The sequence below is a fragment of the Rhinolophus sinicus genome, linkage group LG07, assembly GCF_036562045.2.
Source record: "Rhinolophus sinicus isolate RSC01 linkage group LG07, ASM3656204v1, whole genome shotgun sequence".
NCBI classification, from domain to species: domain Eukaryota; kingdom Metazoa; phylum Chordata; class Mammalia; order Chiroptera; family Rhinolophidae; genus Rhinolophus; species Rhinolophus sinicus.
The window spans coordinates 69,767,938-69,784,210 of record NC_133757.1 but is presented as its reverse complement, the minus strand read 5'-3'; the positions used below and the strand labels follow the sequence as shown (position 1 = coordinate 69,784,210).

The following is a 16,273-nucleotide window of genomic DNA, read 5'->3' as shown; positions in this document are numbered from 1 at the left end:
ATGGACCAAGCATTAATACAGCACCTGCTGTATACCGGGTGTGGGCCAGGCATGAGTGTAGCACCTGCTATCTAGCTAGGCATGAACCAAACTTTAATGTAATGCCTAATATATACCAGACAGGGCAAAAACATTGTGGAGTGCCTACTGTAAACCGGGCATTAATACAGTACCTGCTATATTCCAGGCAGCAAACACATTAATGAAGTGCCTACTGTATACCAAGCACTGCTTTAAGCCCTTTAAAGCAACCCAGTTACCCAGTTGATATGCTTGGGGTATAGCCTCGCCAGTGCATTTACGTATGTATAGAGCTTGGCTGCTTTCACCTTTCATCCACAGACTTGAGTAGTTGGGATAGCTTTAAAATATTTACTATGTGGCTTCTTACTGAAAGAGACCTAGAACGAGGCCCAAACACACAGGAGACTGCATTCTGAAGGACATGGGGGACAAATGAAAGCCTGACGTGTTCCTAGTGCTGGAAGTCCGTTTTACAGCGGAGGAAACCAAGGCGCCATTAAGTACAGTTCCCTGACTATGGCACCTCTCTCAGCCCTGACCGGGCTGGAACACCCAAATCCTTCCCCCACCTGGCCCTGCCCAGATCCCTTCACACACCTTCCGAGCTGCACCTTAACATGCTGTACTCTCCTGTCTTGAGATAAGGGGTGAGGGGAGGGTCAAAGTCTCCGTTTGTTAGTTGAGGGTAGGAAGATTAGCTCCTTGAAACTATCATCTTGGGGCTTCCATCCCCACCTCAGCCAGGGCAGGAGGCTCCTGGGGTGTCCAACACCGCAAATAGAGGAAAGCTTCACTGGAACAAAGAACCTACAACCAAGGAAACAAAAATGTTGTCCCTCAGGCAGAACCCTCAGGCATTACTGGGGTTCTGGGGCCTCTCCCCTCCTCCAGCATCACTCCTGTGTGCCAGGTGCTAGACTGGATAGTGGAATCGGTCACCCATGTGTGTGAATTCCACGTGTGCAGGGAACTTTGTCCATCTTGGTTTCTGTGGCATCCCCAGAGCCTGAAATAGCACCTGGCATACAGTAGGTGCTCGATAAATGTTTGTGAAATCAATGAAGGAACCCAGCTTTCCTGGGTGCTTCTTTTCTTTCTCTGGAGTAAACAAATAATAATAATTGCACCTTCTTCCTTTCTTCCCTTCTCTGTTCCTGGTCTTTGCTGTTGTTGGCCTCTTCCTGATGAAGGTCTTAAATCTCAGGGTCGAATCTTGTTTTTGCTGCTTACTCTGGTGTGCACAGTAGACTGGCGACTTCTCTGGGCCTGTTTCCCCATCTGTAAAGTAGACATATTATTAGTTTTTTTCTCAGCGAGCTGCTGTAAATATCCAAGGAGACAGTTCTTGTGAAGTAACAGTAGAAACTTAATGTTTGTTTATTATTTTTGTTAAAATTTATGAAAAGTATTTTTTTAATTATTAGTTTCAGGTGTACAAAACAATGTAATAATTAGACATTTATACCCCTTACAAAGTGATAACCCTCCTCCCCAATCTACTACCCCTCTGACATTGTATATAGCTGTTGCAGTTCCACTGACTCTATTCCTTATGCTGTACTCCACATCCTGTGACTATATATATATTAAATTATATTTGACATTCAGTATTATTCAGCTTCAGCTTCAGGTGTACACTGCAGTGGTCAGGTACCTACACTGTCCATGAAGTAGTCTCCCTAATGAGACAAGTGTCCATCTGATATGCTACAAAGCCTTTACAACATTATTGATTATATTCCCCAAACTGTCTTTCATATCCCTGTGGCTATATTGTAGTTACCAATTTACACTGTCTAATCCCTTCCCATTCTCCCTCATTCCCACCCCCCTCCCATCTAGCAACCATCATTTTTTCCTGTATATCTGAGACTATTTCTATTCACTTTGCCCATTTATTCAGTTCTCTAGATTCCACATATAAGTGAGATCATATGGTATTTGTCTTTCTCTGTCTGACTTATTTCACTTAGCATAATGTTCTCTAGGTCCATCCATATCGTTGCAAATGGTACAATTTCATTCTTCTTTATAGCTGAGTAATACTCCATTGTATAAATGTATCACAGTTTCGTAACCTAGTAGTCTACCGATGGGCATTTCGATAGTTTCCAAGTCTTGGCTATCGTGTATAGTGCTGCAATAAACATAGGAGTGCATAGATTTTTTCAAATTAGTGTCTTGGATTTCTCTGGAAAGATACCTAAGAGTGGAATTGCTGGGTCATGAGGTAGTTCCATTTCCAGTTTTTTGAGATACCTCCATACTGATTTCCAAAGTGGCTGCACCAATCTGCAATTCCATCAAGAGTGCATCAGGATTCCCTTTTCTCCACAGCCTCTCCAGCACTTGTTGTTTGTTGATTTATTGATGATACTCATTTTGACTAGAGTGAGGTGGTATCTCATTGTGGTTTTTCTGTGTTGTTGTTTTTTTAACTTTTATTTATTTTAAGTGTATTTTTCCAGGATCCATCAGCTCCAAGTCAAGTAGTTGTTTCAATCTAGTTGTGGAGGGTGCAGCTCACAGTGGCCCATGTGGGGGTCGAACTGGCAAACTTGTTCAGAGCACTGCGCTCTAACCAACTGAGCTAACCAGACGCCCCTCATTGTGGTTTTTGTTTGCATTTCTCTAATGATTAGTGACGTTGAGCATTTTTTCATGTCTGTTGGCCATCTGTATGTCCTCTTTAGAGAAATGTCTCTTCATGTCCTCTGCCCATTTTTTAATTGGGTTTGACTTTTTGGTGTTGAGTTGAATGAGTGTTTTATAAATTTTGGATATTAACTCCTTATCAGATGTATCATTGACAAATATCTTCTCCCATTCAGTGGGCTGCCTTTTTGTTTTATTGATGGTCTCTTTTGCTGTGAAAAAACTTTTAAGTTTAATGTAATCCCACATGTTTAATTTTTCTTTTACTCCCCTTACCCGAGGGGATATGTAAGAAAAAATATTACTCAGGGTAATGTTTGCAAATTTACTCTCTATATTTTCTTCTAGGAGTTTTATGGGTTCGGGTGTTACATTTAAGTCTTTAATCCATTTTGAATTTGTAATGCTTACTTAATTATTGAAATACTAGGGGACAGTGGTAAATAACTTCTAGGATGGCCCCCAGTGAGCCCTGCTGCCCTGGTATTCATGGGCTGTGTACTTTGCCCTGTCTAGGATGTGGGTTGAATTTAGTGTTACACTTCGAACAAATAGGATATGGCAGATGTGACTTCAGAGATTAGGTTATGAAATGTCTTTGGCTTCTGCCTTGGGCTCCCTTTGCTCACTCTAATAGCGATCTTTACAGAAGTCTAGACTATCCTTCTGGACAGCCATGTGGAGTAGAGAGGCCTCCCATCAGCCGCCTGTCAGGGAGCCATCCTGGAAGGGGTGCCTCCAGCCCCCATGGAGCCATCAGATGAGACAGCCCCAGCCAGCAGCTTGACTGCAGACTCCTGAGAGACCCTAAACCAGAAAAATCCAGCTAAGTCACTCCCAAATTCCTGACCCTCAGAAACTGTGAGAGATAACCAAGTTTGGGGTGATTTGTTACACAGAAATTAATAGCTAATACATGCACCCAAGAGAAATAAAAGCACATGTCCACACAAGACTTATACACACAAATGTTCACAGCAGCTTTCATCAGTAACACTCCCAAACTGGGAACAACCCAAATAAACATCCACTAACAGGTCAGTGGATTAAACAAACTGTGGTCCACCCAGACAGTGTCATATTATTCGGCCATGAAAAGGAAAAACCATACAACAACATGAATGATTCTTAAAATGCCTCATGGGGCCGGCCCGGTGGCTCAAGCAGTTAGAGCTCCATGCTCCTAACTCTGAAGGCTGCCGGTTCGATTCCCACATGGGCCAGTGGGCTCTCAACCACAAGGTTGCCAGTTCAATTTCCTCGAGTCCCGCAAGGGATGGTGGGCAGCCGCTTGCAACTAAGATTGAATGTGGCACCTTGAGCTGAGCTGCTGCTGAGCTCCCGGATGGCTCAGTTGGTTGGAGCGCGTCCTCTCAACCACAAGGTTACCGGTTCGACTCCTGCAAGGGATGGTGGGCTGCGCCCCCTGCAACTAGAAAACGGCAACTGGACCTGGAGCTGAGCTGCGCCCTCCACAACTAAGACTGAAAGGACAACAACTTGAAGCTGAACTGCATCTTCCACAACTAAGATTGAAAGGACAACAACTTGACTTGGGAAAAAGTCCTGGAAGTACATACTGTTCCCCAATAAAGTCCTGTACCCCTTCCCCAATAAAAAAAAATCTTTTTAAAAAATGCCTCATGCTGAGTAAAAGAAGCCAGCCACAAAAAGGTTGTACTGTGTATGATCCCATTTATATAAAATTTTGGAAAATGCCAGATATATAGTGACTGAAAGTAGATTGCTGGTTACCTGGGGATGAGAATGGGTGTAAGGAGGGCTAAAGGAAACTTTTTGGGGTGATGGAAATGTTAGTTCACTATCTCGATTGTGCCCGTGGTTGCACAGGAGTAGGTGTATAACAAAACTCATCAAATTGTACATTTTAAACGTGCACTTTGTTGCATGTCAATTAATAAAGCTGTAAAAAAAGAAATGTTCCAGGGTGTGGTACTTGTAAAACTACATAGTAGGTACTTAATAAATGCTTAAATGCTTAAAAGGATGCTGAAATGGGAGCAAGCAGGGTTGGGACTGCAGTTCAGGGAAGAGAAACAAATGAGATGGGAGAAGAGTTGGTGGATTCACTCATTCCCCCAAGTATTTAGTAAATGTCATCTGTAACAACCTCTCCTTGCAGCTCTGCCCTGGGCATTTGGCAAAGCAGGGAGGGGAGCAGTGGGGAACAGATTGGCAAGAGTGTCTTAAATCATTCTCATTCATTCACTAAGGAGCTGAGCAGGTGCTAGAGAGGCCCCTAGTGAGGAAGATGGGCAAACGGAGGCCCACTGAGAGATGGTAAACGGCCCCAGGCCCAGCCAGTTGCTACATGTTGATTGTGCCTTCTCCGCCCAGAGGCCCAGAAAGACAAAGTCCACCACGGCCACGCCTTGATGTCTGGGACGCCTGCCTTCCTGGCTTCCTGGGCCTCCTAGCCTCCTCCCAAGGACGTTGGCCGCCATGCCTTCAGGCGTTTGATTTTATGAGGGGGTCCATGGGCCGGGGAGCAAGGCCGTTTCCTGGCACGCAGCTGAGAGCAAAGGTGAGTGGGGCCCAGGGCTGGAAGCAGGCAGGGCAGAGGGGTACCTGAGGACAAAATGCCAGCCCTGGAATCAGGTGATAGATTCCACAGCACTCAAGTTCCCACCCTTCTCCAGGCCTCAGGGCTGAAAATAGGGCTCTCACCACCTGCCCCTGTAAAGAAAATTGGTAATACTACCTGGACACAGCATCGGAGGAACTGGAAAAGGGGCTCACACCTGATCCTGTCTTACGCCCCCAGCACTGTCCCCAACCTGCAATCATAGAGGATATTCACTTCTTTCCTTTTAATTTTAGTTTATCAAAGATGGTATGACCCAAGAAGACTGAGGGGTTCTGGGTCTCTCTGGGTCATGGATCTGTTCTCAGCACCCAATCTTGGGTCTGGTCTACAGTAGATACGCATGAACAATTGTTGTACAGCTCCATAAATATCAGCTTTTACTCTTTACCAAAAAAGGACATATAGATGGCCACAAAGCACTTGGGAAAATGCAAACTGAAAGCACAGTGAGATACGGTTATACCAGAATGGCTAGCATGAGAAAGTCTGACCATACTAAGCGCTGACAAGAATAGGGGGCAACAGGAACCCTCATGCCCAGCTGGTGGGAATGCAAAACAGTTCAGCCACTGTGGGAAACCATATGGCAGGTTCTCAAAAGGTTAAATAAACACTTACTATTGGATCTGGCCATTTCATTCCTAGGTATTTACCCAACAGAAATGAAAACACACATCCATACAAAGATTTGCACACAGATGCTCAAGGTAGTGTCATTTTGAGTGGCTAGTAGGTAAAAGTCAGACTGTCTGGTTCTTATCACACATACACTCGCCCCCCAGTCTGTGTGACTTTCAGGAAGTGGCTGTCCCTCTCTGAGCCCCTGTTTCTTCATCTGTTAAAATGGGGTGATGATAAAAATTTCCACGTACTAATGAGCACATGAAAAGATGCTCTGCACATAGTAGATACCCAATAAATGTTGGTTTGTGCGACTTTTTAAAAAAATGACCAATATTATTAGTCATCAGGGAAATGCAAGTCAGATCCACAGTGAGATGCCATTCCACACCCACTAGGATGGCCAGACTAAAAAAGACAGATAATAACAAGTGTCGGTGAGGACATCGAGGAAACAGGTGTTCAAACAAAAACCTGCACATGAATGTTCACAGCAAAATTATCCCTCAGAGCCAAACAGTGGGGACAACTCAAGTGTCCATCAGTGGCTGGATGGATAAATACAACATGGCCCATCCATGTACCAAAATACCACTCAGCCGCGAAAAGGAGGGAGGCGCTGACACTCGCCACAACGTGGATGGACCTTGAACACATGGTGCTCATGAGAGAAGCCGGACACACAAGGCCACATTTTCATGTATGTGAAACGTCCAGAACAGGCACATCCATAGACAGGAAATGGGTTAGCGGTTGTCAGGGCCTGGGGGAGGGTATTGGGAGTGACTGCTAATAGGGACAGGGTTTCATTTTGGGGGGATGGAATGTGCTGGAACTAGTGGTGATGGCAGCACAACATAGTAAATATACTAGAAACCACTGAGTTATACACTTTAAAATGGTGAATTTATGATATGTGAACTATGTCAAAGAAAACATGCCAATGATGAAAAGAAACAAACAATTCCTACATAGCCTGGCACACAGAAGACATTCAATAAATGTTCAGAATTATCATTATAATGGCCCAATGGACACAACAGTTTTTTATTCAACAGACATTTATTGAGCACTTACTGTGTGTCAGGCATGGTTCTACGTGCTGGGGACACAGCAATGAGAAATCACACAAAAATTCCTGCTTTTATGGGGCAGACGGGTGGCTCAATTGGTTAGAGCGCAAGCTCTGGGCAATGGGGCTGCCAGTTCAGTTCCCGCATAGGCCAGCGAGCTGCACCCTCCGCAACTAGAATGAAGTCAATGAGCTGCCACTCAGCTCCCGGGTGGCCAGATGGCTCAGTTGCTTGGAGCGTGGGCTCTCAACCACAAGGTTGCTGGTTTGACTCCTCGACTCCTGCAAGGGACAGTGGGCTGTGCCCCCTGCAACTAACAACGGCAACTGGACCTTCACAACTAAGATTGAAAGGACAACAACTTGACATGGAAAAAGTCCTGGAATTACACACTGTTCCCCAATAAAGTAAAAAAAAAAAAATTCCTGCTTTCATAGAGCTGGCATTCTAAGTTTGGCAGACAGATAAACAAATACTCTAAACAAGACATATAGGGTGTTAGATAGGAGTAATGCTAAAGAGAAGAAAATAAAGCAGAGTAGGGGGCTTGGGAAGGAGGTGGAATTTTAGATACAGGGATTAAGGAGGGACTCTTTAAGGAAGTGAGCAAGGCTTTGGTATATCTACAAGAAGAGCAATCCAGACAGAGGGCACAGTCCATGCAAAGGTCCTGGCATGTTGGAGAAACAAGCAGGCTCGTGTGGCTGGAGCAGAGTGATCAAGGGGGAGATAGGGAGAAGGTGAGGGCAGGGAGGGGACGGGGCAGGTCAAACAGGGCCTGTGGGCCACCTAGAGGTCTGAGGCTTTTACAAAACCCAAGGGAGGTGGGAGCCCTGGAGGGCGGTGGACAGGGGCGGGACCTGACTCACATGCTCACAGGCGCCATCTGGTGACTTCTTCCGGGAGGACAGGCTATGGTGGGAGGGGCAAGGGTGGGAGCTGGGGGACCAAGGCATTGGAGACTGCTGGTCCAGGCAGGAGATGACCGGGGCTGGACCAGGGTAGGGGCTTTGTGGGAATGGCAAGAAGTAAGCTGATCAATAATAACTCAGACTCTGCACCCTCAATTTCTGGGTTCAAATCTCAGCTCCATGAACTTAAGCTGTGACCTTGAGAGTGATTCAACCTTTCTCCATTTTCTCTTTTGCAAAACAGAGATACCATATAACAGTTACCTACCTCAGAGGGTTTAATTTAAGCAAAGTGCTTAAAACAAGGCCTAGTACACAGCAAAGAGTCCATGAGTGTTTTTGTTATAATAGTAATAATGATTATTGTTTATTATTCCAGTAGGGCAGCTGTCAACAGTGATTCACACATGAGTGTGATTACGCCCTACCAACAGACAGTCAGTAATGTTGGTGACATTTCTGCTTGTCAGGACTGGGGATGCTCCTGGCTTCAAGTGGAAGGGGGCTAGGGATGCTGCTCAAGCCCCCACAGTGCCCAGGACACCCCCCGCACTCCAGAGAGTGACCTGACCCCAAAGTCCAGGTGCAGAGGGGAGATCCTGGGCTAGACTGTCTGGAGCTCTACGCAGTGTCCAGCACAGAGCTTGGCCACGGTGAGTGCTTCCCAAGGATGTGCAAGCTGAGGGATGCGGTTCCCTTAGCTCAGCCTCTGCCTAGGCGCTGGATCCTGGGACATGCTGCCCCCGTATGGACGGTCGTGGAACAGCGCCCACTGGCCGGGGAGGATCGTGCCGCCTGCAATGCCTGACCTTGGGAAGGGTCTCCGCCAGCGCTGCCCACAAGCGCTTTCTGCCAGGATGGCACTATTCTAGCTCGGGGCTGTCCGACATACCAGCCGACTGTGGCCACTGAGCCCTTGAGATGTGAGTGTTAGGGCAACTGAGGAGCTCAAATTTTCATTTCCTTTCAATTAACTTACATTTAAATGCAAATAGCCCTATGTGCCCTATGGTGACCGGGCGGGACGTTTGTAGAGAAAAGCAGCCACTCATCCTTGGGCAGCAGGAGTCCTAGTGTGTGTGCCTCTGGGTTGGTGGACGTGTTTCTTTTTACGACCAGTTTTTAAAATTAGTATATATCAAGTGCTTTACTGGCATCAGATCCTGTTCTGAGCACTTTACTCCCATCCACTAAAGTCTTTGACTTAAGCACTTTATACAGGTATATACTGACTTTACACCCATTTTATAGAAGAAACAGAGGGTCAGAGAGGACAGTCGCCCACGTATTCTTAGTCTATGCTAACTCCCAGCTAAAGGCCCCTCATGTTTGATTTTATTCCATCTTCACAATTTTCTGGAATTGTTAGTACCCCCATTTTGCAGGCAACGAAACAGGCTCAGACAGAGGCCGCACCTTGATCGTAGTCACTCAGTGAGTAGAGTAAGGATTCAAACCCATATCTGTCTATTAACCATGAGCCTAAACTGCCTCCTTAGAGTGGTTCGCAGGGAGGGGTGCAGGCTGGGGAAGGTTGGGGGGATACGTGTGGGACTAAGAACTAGCCATACTCGAGTCTGAATCTTACATCTGTCAATTCCTGGCTGTGTGATCTTAGGGGAGTGTCTTGCCCTCTCTGAGCCTCTGGGTCTCCTTAGCGATAGCAACTTCCTCCTGGAGCTATTTTGAAGATTAAATTACATAACTCCTTGTCTTAGTCTGCTCAGGCTGCCATCACAAAATACCACAGACTGGGTGGCTTAAACAACAGAAATTTATTTCTTGTGGTTCTGGAGACTAGAAGTACAAGACCAAGGTGCCAGCAGGGTCAGTACCTGGTGATGGCCCTCTTCCTGGCCTGCAAATGGCTGCCTTTTAGCTGTGTCCTCACAGAGTGGAGAGAGAGCTCTGGTCTCTTCCAGTTCTTATAAGGGCACTAATCCCAGACAGCAGAGGTTCAGAGAGGTCCAGACACTTGTACAGAGCCAAACAGCCCACCAGTTGCAAAGCTGCTGCAGGCACCTGGCCGTTGGGTGTCTCAGGAGAGGCAGCAAGAGTTTCTGGAGGGCAGGCCAGGTGGGCAGCCGTGCCTCTGTGTTCCCCACAATCCCCGAATGTCCCTAGGTGACCCGGAGACAGCCTGCTGGAGGTGGCCTCCTGATCACCGTGCCTAATTACCGCACAGCTCCAGGGAAACGCTGGGAATACCTTTTAAAGGCCTTTAAATACCCCAACAGCAGCTCCGGGCAGGGCTCCCAAGGGTACAGCTGGAAACTCCCAGGAGAAGAAGCAGCAGAAAAAAACACATTCATTGTCAAGCACAGCCCTGGGTGGTGGGGACAAGGTTTAGAGACTTGGGTTCTCAGCCCCTTCCAGGCTGGGGGTCCCCAGCCAGGCCACACTGTCCCTGAGCCTCTATTGCGCCCATTTGCAAAATGGGTTATGAATGAATGAATGAATGAATGAATACATGAAAAAGACTTAGAAAAGCTCATAGGAGATCCCTGCCATCAGCATCATCATTATTGCTGTTTGTTCGTTTCTGTGTCCCAGATTTTATGAGTTGTGGACAGAACATGCGACGGCTGTGGGAACAAGGCAGTTGCTTTCTCCACTGCAAGGCTGGACTAGAGAGAGACAAGTGAGGTGCTTACTTGGGGTTCAAGATTTAAGGGGGCTAATAACTAGTGCTGGTGAGGACATGAAGAAATCAGAACCGTCAGGCATTACTGATGGGAATAGAAAAAGATGCAGCTGCGGCAGGAAAGAGTCTGGCAGTTTCTCAAAAAGGTAAACAGAGAGTTTTCATCTGACCCAGCAATTCCATCCCTAGGTATGCACCCAAGAGAACTGAAATCCTATGTTCACATGAAAATGTATACATGAATATTCATAGCAGCTTTATTTATAATAGGCAAAGGTGAGAATAACCCAAATGTCCATCAGCTGATGAATGGATAAGTAAAATGGTGTGTGTGTGTGTGTGTGTGTGTGTGTGTGTGTGTGTGTGTTGGAATATGAAAAGGAGGGAGGCGCTGCCACTCGCCACAACGTGGATGGACCTTGAACACACAGTGCTCATGAGAGAAGCCGGACACACAAGGCCACACAGTGTGTAGTTCCATCTATGTGAAATGTCCACAATAGGCAAGTCCACAGAGACAGGAAGTGGATTTGTGGGTGTTGGCTGGAGAAGAGGGATGGGAAGTGACTGTTAATGACTGTTAATAGGATGGGGTTTCTTTTTGGAGTGCTGAATGTATGAAATAAGCCAGCCACACAAGAACAAACACTACATGATTCCACTCACAGGAAGTCCCCAGAGGAATCAGATTCACAGAGAGAGGAAGTAAATGGTGGTACCAGGGGAGGAGTAGGGGAGGGGAGTGAGTGTTTAATGGGGACAGAGTGTCAGTTTGGGGAGCTGAGAAAGTTCTGGAGATGGATGGTGGGGATGGTCACATGACAGTGTGAATGTGCTTAATGCCACTGTGCTGTGCACTTAAAACTGTTTAAGATAGTGAATTGTGTTTCCCCATCATTCGCCGATGGACACTTGTTTCCACTTTTGGCTGTTGTGAATAACACTGCTACCTACATTGGTGTACAAATATCTATTAGAGTCCCTGCTTTTCATTCTCTGTGGTGGATACCTAGGAGTGGAATTGCTGGGCCATATGGAAACTCTATGTACAACTTTTTGAGGAATTGCCATCCCATTTCCCACAGTGGCTGCCCCATTTTCCACTCCCACTAGCCGTGCCGTGTACAAGGGTTCTAACATCCCCACATCCTCACCAGCACTTGCTATTTTCCATGTTTTGATAATAACCATCCTCATTTCATTGTGGCTTTGATTTGCATTTCCCTCATAATTAGTGCTGTTGAGCATCTTTTCCTGTGCTTCTTGGTCACATGTATGGCATCTTTGGAGAACTGTCCATTCAAGTCCTTTGCCCATTCTTTTTTATTTTTTTTTAAAGATTTTATTGGGGAAGGGGAACAGGACTTTATTGGGGAACAGTGTGTACTTCCAGGCCTTTTTTTTTTTTCCAAGTCAAGTTGTTGTCCTTTCAGTCTTAGCTGTGGAGGGCGCAGCGGAGGGCGCAGCTCAGCTCCAGGTCCAGTTGCCATTTTCTAGTTGCAGGGGGCACAGCCAACCATCCCTTGCGGGAGTCGAACCGGTAACCTTATGGTTGAGAGGATGCATTCCAACCAACTGAGCCGTCCGGGAGCTCAGCGGCAGCTCAGCGGCAGCTCAGCTCAAGGTGCCGTGTTCAAGGTGCCGTGTTCAAGGTGCCGTGTTGAGTCTTAGTTGCAGGGGGCACTGACCACCATCCATCCCTTGCAGGACTGGAGGAGTTGAACCAGCAACCTTGTGGTTGAGAGCCCACTGGCCCATATGGGAATCGAACCGGCAGCCTTCGGAGTTAGGAGCATGGAGCTCTAACCGCCTGAGCCACCGGGCCGACCCCGTTTCCCATTCTTGAATTGGGTGCTTTGTTTTGCTGCTGTTGCTGTGTAGGAGCGACTATTTTCTCCCATTCCAGGAGCTGTCATTTCATTCTCATGGATGGTATCCTTTGATGCACACATTCATTTCAGCGTCATCCACTGTATCTACTTTTCCCCTCCTTGACATTTTTATGGGTGTTTCACAGGGTTCTCAAACTCAGCTTCTCCAAAATGGGACTAGCAAGCTGCCCCCAACACCAGCTCCCTGGCCAGCTCACTTGCCACCGCTCCCTCTTGCCATCCCCATCAATGCTGAATCTCGCTGGAATCTGGCCTTTCCCTCCCCACCTAGCCCCCACCCTGGTCCAGCCCCCACCCCATTTCCACATCCTCTCTGCTCTCTTGAGGTTGTTCCCACCAGGGCCAATGTATCCACTGGGCACAGTGCCCAAGGCCCACCATATTTTTGGGGGCTCATGAACATGTTTTAATTTCACTTAAACTGGAAGAAAACAGTGAATATAATAATCACAAATATATCATCATACATCCAGTCTGGATGATATCTGCTTGTATACCAACACCGTCGTAAAATATCTTAATATATTTCAGAGAGGAAAGGATCCTTAAAAGTCATAACACTGCCCTGCATCCTGCAGTCAGAGGGAGGTTTTGAAAGCCAAATCAGATCGTGTTGCCCTCTTTTGACACTCACAAACCTTTTGTGGCTCCCCAGCACCCTCCAAATGAATGCAGAGTCCAGACAAGACCTGGTGATCCATCCCCCTCACCTTCCCCACATCCGCTCCTCTCCTCCTTGCCCACTCTCCTCCAGCCCCCTCTATGCTCCCTAATCTTGGCAGCTTTGTCCCCTCTTCTGGGCTTTTGCATGTGTAGTCTTCTCCACCTGGATTAGTTGTCACCTAGGCAACCCCGACATTGTTCATTTTAGGGGAAGCCCTCCAGAACGAACCTCCCGGCCCCTAGCCAAGGTCAGGTTCATTGCATCACGGTCCCTTCTTCACACTACTGGTATTGGGGCCGGGTCACTCTCTGTGGGCATCTATCCTGGGCTCTGGGGGGTGTTGAGCTGCATACCTGGCCTCACCCACTCAATTCCTCAGGAGCATTGCCTCAGTATGACAACCACAGATATCCCCAGGTGTTGCCAAATGTCCCCTGGGGCAGAATTATCCCTGGTTGGGAACCACATTAGAGTGGCAATCAGATAAATGCCTGCCTCCCCACCTATGCTTATGCCAAGTGGAGCCAGGAGTCTGTCCTCCTTGTCCCTTCCTGAGTGGCCAGGGAAAACACTATGGGCAGAATAGACAGCACTCGTCAGTCATTTCCCAAGAAACTGCATCCGGCTGAAAGAGCAGATAGCAGTAGAGTTGTGCTAGGGACTGAATTGTGTCACCCCAATCTCTGTGTCGAAGCCCTAACCCTCAATGTGATTGTATCTGGATACGGGACCTTAGGAGGTAAAGGTTAAATGAGGTCATAGGGGTGGGGCCCTGATCTGATAGCACTGGTGTCCTTATAAGAAGAGAGAGAGAAATCTCTCCACGGGCACTCACTGTGGAAAGGCCACGGAGGACAGCGAGAAGGCGGCCGTCTACAAGCCAGGAAGAGAGGTCTCACTAGAAACCGAATCAGCTGACACCTTGATCTTGGACTTCCCAGCCTCCAGAGCTGTGGGAAATAAATATTTATTGTTTAGAACCCACCTGGTCTGTGGTGTTTGGTTACAGCAGCCCTAAGTGACTCAGCCACATTCTGCTTTTCCTGGGCAGCCTAATCCTGACAAAGATGATTTTTATATTAACCAAAACTCATTGAGCACCTACTGTGTGACAAACGCTGTGCAGGGAATGAAAAAGAGTAAATCCCTGTCTTGTGGAGCTGACACCAGTGGGGATAATAAGCACATAAATGGAAATACAAAGACAGATATTATTATAAAGAAAAGTAGAGAAGGGTGACTGACAAGGATGTGGGCTATTTTAGGTAGGTCCATGGCCGCCTTTCTGAGGAGGTGACATCTGAGCTGGAGGGAGTAAGGTGATATCTAGAGAAAGATATTGCAAGACAAAGAGCACAGCTTCTGCAAAGGTCCTGGGGCAGGATAAGGCCTGGCCTGTTGGAGGGACTGTGAGGAGGCCAGTGTGGCTGAAGCAGAGTGAGCAAAGGGGAGAGAGGGCTGAGGTAAGGGTAGGCAGAGGACGGGGCAAGTCAGGGAGGGCCTTGTGGGGACGACTTGGGCTTTTATCCCAGGGAGGTGGGAGCCCTGGAGGGCTGTGGGCAGAAGAGGGGCAGGATCTGAGTCAAGTTTTGAAAGCCTGTCAGCTCAGCAAAGGGAGGGATTTTGGTCCTCCCTAGTCACGGTTGTCAGTCTCCACTCAGAATCATGCTTGGCACACAGTAGGTGCAATAAATATTTACTGAGGGAATGAATGAATAATAGCTCCATTTGGGAGTGGGGGGGGGCAAAGAGTGGTAAAATCATACAGCCCCAGCTCACCCAGACAGATTATAACAGACCAGGGGCTGACCCCAGAGCTGGACAGCTGAGGTCCTGGCTCCTACAGGCCTATCAGAGGGAGTCCCTGTGCCCACACTGCGGCCACCTGTTTCCTCCCCTGCCTGTGATTAATGGCCACGCAGCCCCATCCATCACGCGCCAGCCAGCGACTGGCTCTGCCGGGAGGCCACAGGGCCCAGTGCTCATTTGTAAGCTGGCTGTGAGGCTGGTCTCAGCCGGTTGCTGACATGAGACAGATCCCCGCCTCAATTTGGCCTCAGATGTGGCCCTGAGAACCCCAGGGAAAGGCAAGACCAGGATGTGGACCCAAGGAGTTGGGGATGAGTAGGGGATGAGTGGGGGCTGAGGGGTGTGGAATGGCAGCTGCCCAGAGAGTAAGATCTTGGAAAGTCCCAATTCCCCCCAAATTAATGACATAATGAAGACTGTTCCCTCCGGGGTTGCAGTGTTCTGCCCTGCCTTTCCCTTCCTGCCATGTTCTGTTCTTTCCACCCACCCATCCCCAAAAGCTCCCCGCGCAGTGGGTCCAGCCTAGCCTGCCCCTCTCCTGAAGCTCAGGTTGGGCATCCCCCTGATCTATGGGCCTCCTGCCTTGTCTTTCCCCATAGCTACTACCAGCAAAACCTTCTATCCCCCCCGGCCCTGGCAGTCTCTCTCCGTTGCTCTAAACCAGGGCTTCTCAGCTGGGGGGAGTTTTGCCCCACCCTCACCCCCTGGGACACCCAGCAATTCTGCTTCTCAAGACTGGGTGGGAGGTGCTCCTGGCATGGAGTGGGTAAGGCCAAGGATGCTGTTCAACACCCCACTGTGCCCAGGACGGTCCCACCCCAGAGAACAATGCAAGCCAGCATGTAAAGAGTGCAGACAGAAATCCTCCTCTAAAACCTCCCATGGCTCCCCAGTGACCTCCAGGTAAAATCCTATCTCCTCATCCAGAAAGCAGGCCCTGTATCATGCTGGCCCCCAAGCCCTCTCCAGCCGTTATTCCCCCATACCCGCCTCAAGCCCCATCTGGAGGGGCAGTAATGCATACTGGTCAAGGGCCCAAGTACCTGGGTTCACATCCTAGCTCTGCCACCTACCAGCTGTGTGATTTTTGGCAAGTCACTAAACCTCCCAGTGCCTTGATTTCTCCATCTTTAAATGTCATAATGGCAGTACCTAGGGTTAAAATGCTTAAGGTAGAGCCTGGCGCATAGTAAACACATACAGGTGGGTTAATTTACTTTATTCATAGGTTGGGTCACACTTCTGGGCTTTGCCACATGCCAAAATTTCAGTAATTTTCCTGAAAATTACTTTTTCCCAATTACTCTCCTTCAAAAGCAAAGCCCTGAGCCCCCACGGTGGCCTAGTCCTGACCCCACTGTGCTGGGGGTAT

The 16,273-nt window shown here is 47.9% G+C and overlaps 1 long non-coding RNA gene across 1 annotated transcript; it reads right to left on the bottom strand.

The window, feature by feature from the left end:
* Positions 1 to 759: 759 nt before the first annotated feature.
* Positions 760 to 14,042, bottom strand: LOC141572666 (uncharacterized). Its single transcript, XR_012498007.1, has 3 exons — positions 13,928 to 14,042; positions 1,152 to 1,302; positions 760 to 831 (listed from the first exon to the last, which is right to left on the bottom strand). It is a non-coding gene; the product is annotated as an uncharacterized LOC141572666 (long non-coding RNA).
* Positions 14,043 to 16,273: the final 2,231 nt, after the last annotated feature.